The sequence below is a fragment of the Zingiber officinale genome, chromosome 4B (genome assembly GCF_018446385.1).
Source record: "Zingiber officinale cultivar Zhangliang chromosome 4B, Zo_v1.1, whole genome shotgun sequence".
In the NCBI taxonomy this organism is placed as follows: Eukaryota; Viridiplantae; Streptophyta; class Magnoliopsida; order Zingiberales; family Zingiberaceae; genus Zingiber; species Zingiber officinale.
The window spans coordinates 112,813,427-112,820,311 of NC_055993.1; positions in this window are offsets into that span (position 1 = coordinate 112,813,427).

Below are 6,885 nucleotides of genomic sequence, written 5' to 3' on the forward strand. Positions count from 1 at the left end.
TGAGCCCCAAAGTTACTCTAAAGTTGTAAGCTCTTCTGAAGGACTTCACTAGAGAGAAATAATTACATCTAAAATAGAATCTATCTTGCGAAATCACACTTGTGAACTTATGGATCTTCCTCTGTGAAGTAAACCACTAGGTTGCAAGTGGATCTTCAAGAAGAAAATGAAGTCAGATAACACAATTGATAAGTATAAGGTCAGATTGGTAATCAAAGGATACTGACAACAAGAAGACCTTGATTACTTTGATACGTATTCTCCAATGTCGAGAATAACTTTCATTAGAGTATTGTTGGCTACAACCACTCTATGGAATCACGAAATACATCATATGGATATAAAAATAGCTTTTCTAAACGAGGATTTAGAAGAGGAAATCTACATGGAGCAACCTGAAGGATTTTCTGTGCCAGGACAGGAAAACATGATTTGTAGATTGGTGAAGTCATTATATGGCTTGAAACAAGTACCAAAGCAGTGGCATAAGAAATTTGATAATGCCATGAAGGAATATGGATTCAAGATCAATGAGTGTGATAAATATGTCTATATAAAAGCCACAGAGAATGATTACCTCATCTTGTGCTCATATGTAGATGACATACTTATCATTAGGAGTAATAATAAGATAATCCAATCTACTAAAGATATGTTGAACTCAAGATTTGCCATGAAAGACATGAGCTTAGCTGATGTGATTTTAGGAATCAAAATTCTTAAAATGACAGAAGGACTTGTTCTTAGTCAGTCTCATTATGTGGATAAAATTTTTAAGAAAATTCACTAAGGGTGATACTGTGTTGGCATGAGCGTCGATAGATATAAGTCAACATCTATCGAAAAATCGAGGTGAAAGTATCTCTCAGATAGAGTACTCTCGAATGATTGGAAGTATGATGTACCTGATGAGTTGTACATGACCAGACTTGGCCTACGCAGTAAGTAAACTGAGTAGATACATGAGTAGTTCTGGTATTGAGCACTGGAAAGAGATAACAAGAGTACTAAGGTATTAGAGGTATACTCGTGAATATAGATTGCACTATACAAAATATAATGCTATGATCAAAGGATACAGTAATACAAGTTGGATATATGATATAAAAGACTCTAAGTTTACGAGTGGATATGTATCCACTCTAGAAGGTACAGTCATTTCCTGAAAATCTCTTAAGCAAATGGTAATAACCAAATCCACGATGGAATCTGAGTTTGTAGCTCTTAACAAATGTGGTGAAGAGCCTGAATGACTACGGTAATTCTTAGAAGATATTCCAAGATGGTCGAGACCTATGTCGGTAATTTGCATATATTACGATAGTCAATTAGCAATTGGTCGGGCACATAGCCATCTGTATAATGGTAAGTCTAGACATATACGTCGTAGACATAATACCATTAGATAACTGCTCTCAATGGGAGTTATCACTGTTGACTATGTGAAGTCAAAGAATAACCTAGCAGATTCGTTAACCAAAGGGTTAAATCAAGAGTTAGTTGCAAGCTCATCACGAGGAATGAGTTTGATGTCGTTGCCAGTGATCAGTGCAGAGGACACTCAACCTATATTGACTGGAGATCCTAAGAACTAGGTTCAAAGGGACAACTAATTTGCACTGATTAGATACACTATGGGGGATATCCCAATAAAATAGTGACCGAATCAAGGTAAGCTGATGGGCTTTTAATGATCAAGTAGAGTAGATGGTTACTCTCGAGGGATCACCTATGTGAGAAAGAAGTGGGACCACTTTGAAGAGAATTGGAGGCATAATTCTTAGAGCTTCTCATAGAACCAGGCGTGTTCATGATCAAGAACGAATACACTCATGAGAACTGAATTGTATCAAGGAGATTCTTGGGTGAGATTTGTCAATGCTTACATAGACGACACAATAGTTTAAGGACATCATATCTACTATCAGCCAGTAAACAAACATATCTTCATAAAGGAAAGTTCAAAAGGTAAAACCTACCTATCCTATACTTAACTCAACTATTGAATGTTATCAGATACTATGTACTCCATTCATGTGGGGGATTGTTGGAAATGTGAATAGAATAAAGAGGTGGAGACGAAGAGACTCTATTGTGCATGAGTTGCTAATCTCACATTAGAAGTCTTTTGACTTTATTGTTGGTTTAAATTATGGCACATGCATTGATGTTGTAAACATATGCATAGGGAGAGACTCACTCATGCGTGGATGCGTAAGGGTGGGTGCAAATTCATGACCCGAATTGTACTAAACCAAGGTTGACTCATGTACGAGCATGACCTGTGCACGTTGAATGCCGGACCAGTCAAGGCAAGATTTGCCCAAGTAAATAAATCAACATTTTGCCACCTGAATCTCTTTTTTCTACCTACTCAAGAGTGTAATGGAAGCATTAATATAAAATTAATGACAATTCCGTAATATCTCGACATTAATGATGATATTAAACTCATTAATAGTGACTTCGTAATGCCTTAGTATTAATGGTGTCATTAAACCCATTAATAATGATTTCGTAACGTCTCGACGTTAATGAAGACATTAAACCCATTAATAACGACATTAAACCTAGCATTAAATGACCATAATTTGGTTATTCATTGTAGGTAAGGTGAGAGCTCCTATATAAGGAGGTTGGATCTTCAGTAAAGGATATAGAGCAAGAGAGAGAGCAAAAGCAAAAGTGAAAGCAAAAACAAAAGAGTTCCTCCACCTTCGTTCCCCGATTCTTTTCTCTCAGTCGTGCATCCGTTCGACTGAACTACTCGTTATAACACTTGGGTGCATTCTCAGTTCACCATGAACAACCAGTACTTGGTTGCCTATGTGGTTTTGCCATTGTATCCTGGGAAACAGACGACCCGAGAGAATCTCGAAGCACAGCCAGAGGTGGGACAAATCTATTTTAAGGAAATCACGTTAACGCAATCCTTGGTATCTTAGTCAGCGAATTTTCTTCCTGATTCGGCAATCAACTCTCGATTATGCTACACACCATATCAACTCTGCAATTCAGACCACCATAAGCTTGGCAGAACCAACCCCGCTGGCAGTCTGAGATTATCCACTCAAGTCATCTCAATAGATAAGTTAAAATTGATTTTGTGTAATTTCAATTATGTAATTTCCCAAATATCTCCGGCAATAGATTGCCTAACAATTATAATATCTAAGTTATATTATAATCAAAGTAGATTGAGTATTATATGGTAGTAATAAGTGGAATATTTTATCTAGCGGTCTTATATGATCGGCCCCACGATAATATATGAAGAGGTAAATTAGAAAATTATAGTTGATCAGGGAGGACTTTTTTTCTTGGCTTTATCGAGATTTGAAGAACTAGATTGAGTATTGTACGTGGCAAAAAAAAGGCAATTTGCTCGCCCCCAACATCTCCGCCAACTCACCCCTAAGCCAACATGAATGAGATAAAACATGGGTGACTATTAGTCATTAATGTAGGTAGCTAATGTTGGTTAATCCTAGGAAAACGTCCTGGTTCCACTGTACAAAATTTTTTGTACAAGTGTCGAACCTTTCCTTAAATAACCTATTGTGTTCTTTAGAAATTAAATCAGGAATCGTAGACGGAACTTAACATCATTGATTCCAAATTTAACTTATCTGTTCTTAATGGTTTAGATTTGAATCGCAAGCGGAACTTAACACTATTGATTCAAATCTACCTAAATTATTAATTCCATAAATATTAATTTCTAAAATTGGCTTCCAGGACTGCATGGCGAGGCACATGGCCTTCTTGGATATGGGAGCAACCACCACCGCCTAGGCAAAGCCTTTTAAGGAAAACTAATATTTATTTCCTTAAATAACTTTAGGTTAACCAAAAAGAACAATCGAATCACAAATTTGAAAAAGAAGAAAACATAAAATCGAAAAATAAATTCGATAAAATAGATCTAATTGCCTCTTGTATTTAGAATTCATGCAAAGAAAAATAACTAGTATGATGCGGAAGAAAAATACTAGTTATACCTTCTCTTTGTAAGCTAATGACCTCAAGATCTTCTGCCGTATTCCTCGCCTCGCCTTGGACGTTGTGTGGGCGACGATCCTCTAAGATGAACACCACCCAAAAGCTTCCTCCTTCTTCTTCTAAAATCCGGCCACCACCACCACCAAGGAGAAGAGAGCAAAGGGAGAGGAAGAAGGGAGAGGGCCGGCCACCAAGAGATCACCCAAGCAAAAGAATAAGAGTTGTGTCTCATGAAGCCCCCTCACCCCTTCTTTTATATTACTTGCCCAAGGCAAATAAGAAAAAACCTTTTACAAAAAATAAAATCATCCCAGAGTTTTTCCTTTTTCCTTTTTATTTTTCCTTTTCTTTCCTCTTGATTGAATCAATTACCAATCAATGGTTATGATCAATCCTATTTGGTTTAGGATTGAATTTGGTTTAATCCTATTGGCCGGCCCTTGCTTGGGCACCAAGTAAGGTGGCCGACCACAATTAAAAGGAAAGGAAAAATAATTTTTAAAAATTTTACAAGAAGAAATCCTCTTATAAAATTTACAAGCTCTCTTTCCTAAAGTATGAGTTAAAAAAGGAAAGTTTCTAAAAATTAAAATCATGTTTTAAAATTTAAAAACTCTCTTATAAAATTTCCTTTTTTAACATGGTGATAGAAAATTTAAATTTTAAAACTTCTTTTCTTTTTTTTTTTCTTAAACCATAAGGATGGTTAAAAAAGGAAAGTTTTAAAATCTTTTAAACTCTCTATTTAAACATGTGGCCTAATTCAAATAAGGAAAGTTTTAAAAATTAAAATCTCTCTTTTAAAACTTATAGTTTTCTACAAAGAGAAGATTTTAAAAAAAATTCAAAACAACCCTCCCTTTTGAATTATTATGGCCGGCCCCTACAAACTTGGTCACCAAGCTATAGGGTCGGCCCCTTTCAAGAGGATGTGGCAATGGCCCTACAAACTTGGTCACCAAGCTATAGGGTCGGCCCCTTTCAAGAGGATGTGGCCGGCCATTGCTTGGTCACCAAGCAATGGTCTGACCCCCTTCTTGGACACCAAGAAGAGCCTTATATTTGGATGGACTTGAGGCTATAATGAGGCTACGACATGGACCTAGAGGAGAAATTGGTTTTGGCCTTCCGATGAGCTTGAGTATCCCGTGTTCGCCCCGAACACACAACTCAAGTTCATCGATAATAACTCATTCCACTAGAGAGTTATTATCGCACTACCGCACCAATCCCAAATTACATTATGGGCTCCTTCTTATCATGAGTGTGTTAGTCTCCCTGTGTTTAAGATTATGAATGTCCACTAATTAAGTAAGTTACTGACAACGCACTTAATTAATATCTAGCTCCAAGAGTAGTACCACTCAATTTTATTGTCATGTCGGACTAGGTCCACCTGCAGGATTTAACATGACAATCCTTATAAGCTCCTCTTGGGGACATTCTCAACCTAGATAACTAGGACACAGATTCCTTCTATAATCAACAACACACACTATAAGTAATATCATTTCTCAACTTATCGAGCATATTGATTTATCGAGCTAAACCTCACCCTTTGATAAATCAAAGAAATAAATATTAAATATATGTGCTTGTTATTATATTAGGATTAAGAGCATACACTTCCATAATAACTAAGGTTTAGTTCTTTTACTAAGTCAGTACAAAAAGAACATACCTAAATGATCCTACTCAATACACTTAAAGTGTATTAGTGTAATTTATTAGTCAAGATAAACTAATACTTAATTACACTACGACTATACTGATAGTTTGTTCCTTTCTATCTTAGTCGCGAGCAACTGTTTATAATTTATAGAGAACCGACAACATGATCTTCTGAGTGTGACACCACACTCCATGTTGTCTACTATATAAATTAATTGAACAATTATATTTAATAAATAAATGCAGATATTGACCAATGTGATTCTTTTATTTTAACAAATAAATGTTTACAAAAGCTAGGCTTTTAGTATACACTCCAACAGCTAAGGCATGGGGGAAGACATACTCGAGACACACCGAGTTTCGACCCCTAGTCCTGGGAGTAACCAGCCCGGCCCCACGGAAGTTTCCCACTGGCCACTAGGGTAAATCAGAAAGCGCGCATGGCGAGCAACCCAGAAACCCAATATCCTTTGGTTATGCACCCCATTTGGAAGAAAAATTTCTACAAATACGTCATAGCTCGGGAAGTTTCCCACCAATCACTAGATTGAGTATTATATGTGGTAAAAGAGGCAATTCGCTTGTCCCAACGCCTTTGCCAACCCATCTCTAGGCCAACACAGAGGAAGTAAATCAAGGATAGCTACTAGCCATTAGTGCAAGTGGCTAAGCCATGGGAACGACATGTCTAGACGCGTCAGGTTTCAACCCCAAGACCTCATATGGTAACACCACATGCCTCAACCATCGTACCCCTCGAGGGGACACTAAATTAAGTATTATTAAAAAAAATGATAAACCCAGTTAACCTAATTGACTAGGCCTGGGGGTGATCGGCCCGACCCCACAAAAATTTTCCACCGGCCACCAGGGTAAATCGGGAAGCATGCACGACGGATAGTCTAGAAGCTCAACATCCTTTGATTGCGCACCTCAATTGGAGGAAAAAAAAATCTGTAAATACATCATAGCTAGGAATCGAACCGTTGGTGCATAGGTGACAACTTAGATGTCCTACTGCAACACTATTGCCCCAGTGACCATAGATTGAGTATTATATGTGGTAAAAGGTAATTCGCTCGCCCCCAGCGCCCCCACCAACCTGTCCCTAGGTTAACACAGAGAAGGTAAATCATGACTAGATTGAGTATTATAAAAAAAATAATAAATACAATTAACCTCATTGACTAGCCTTGGTGGTGACCGGTC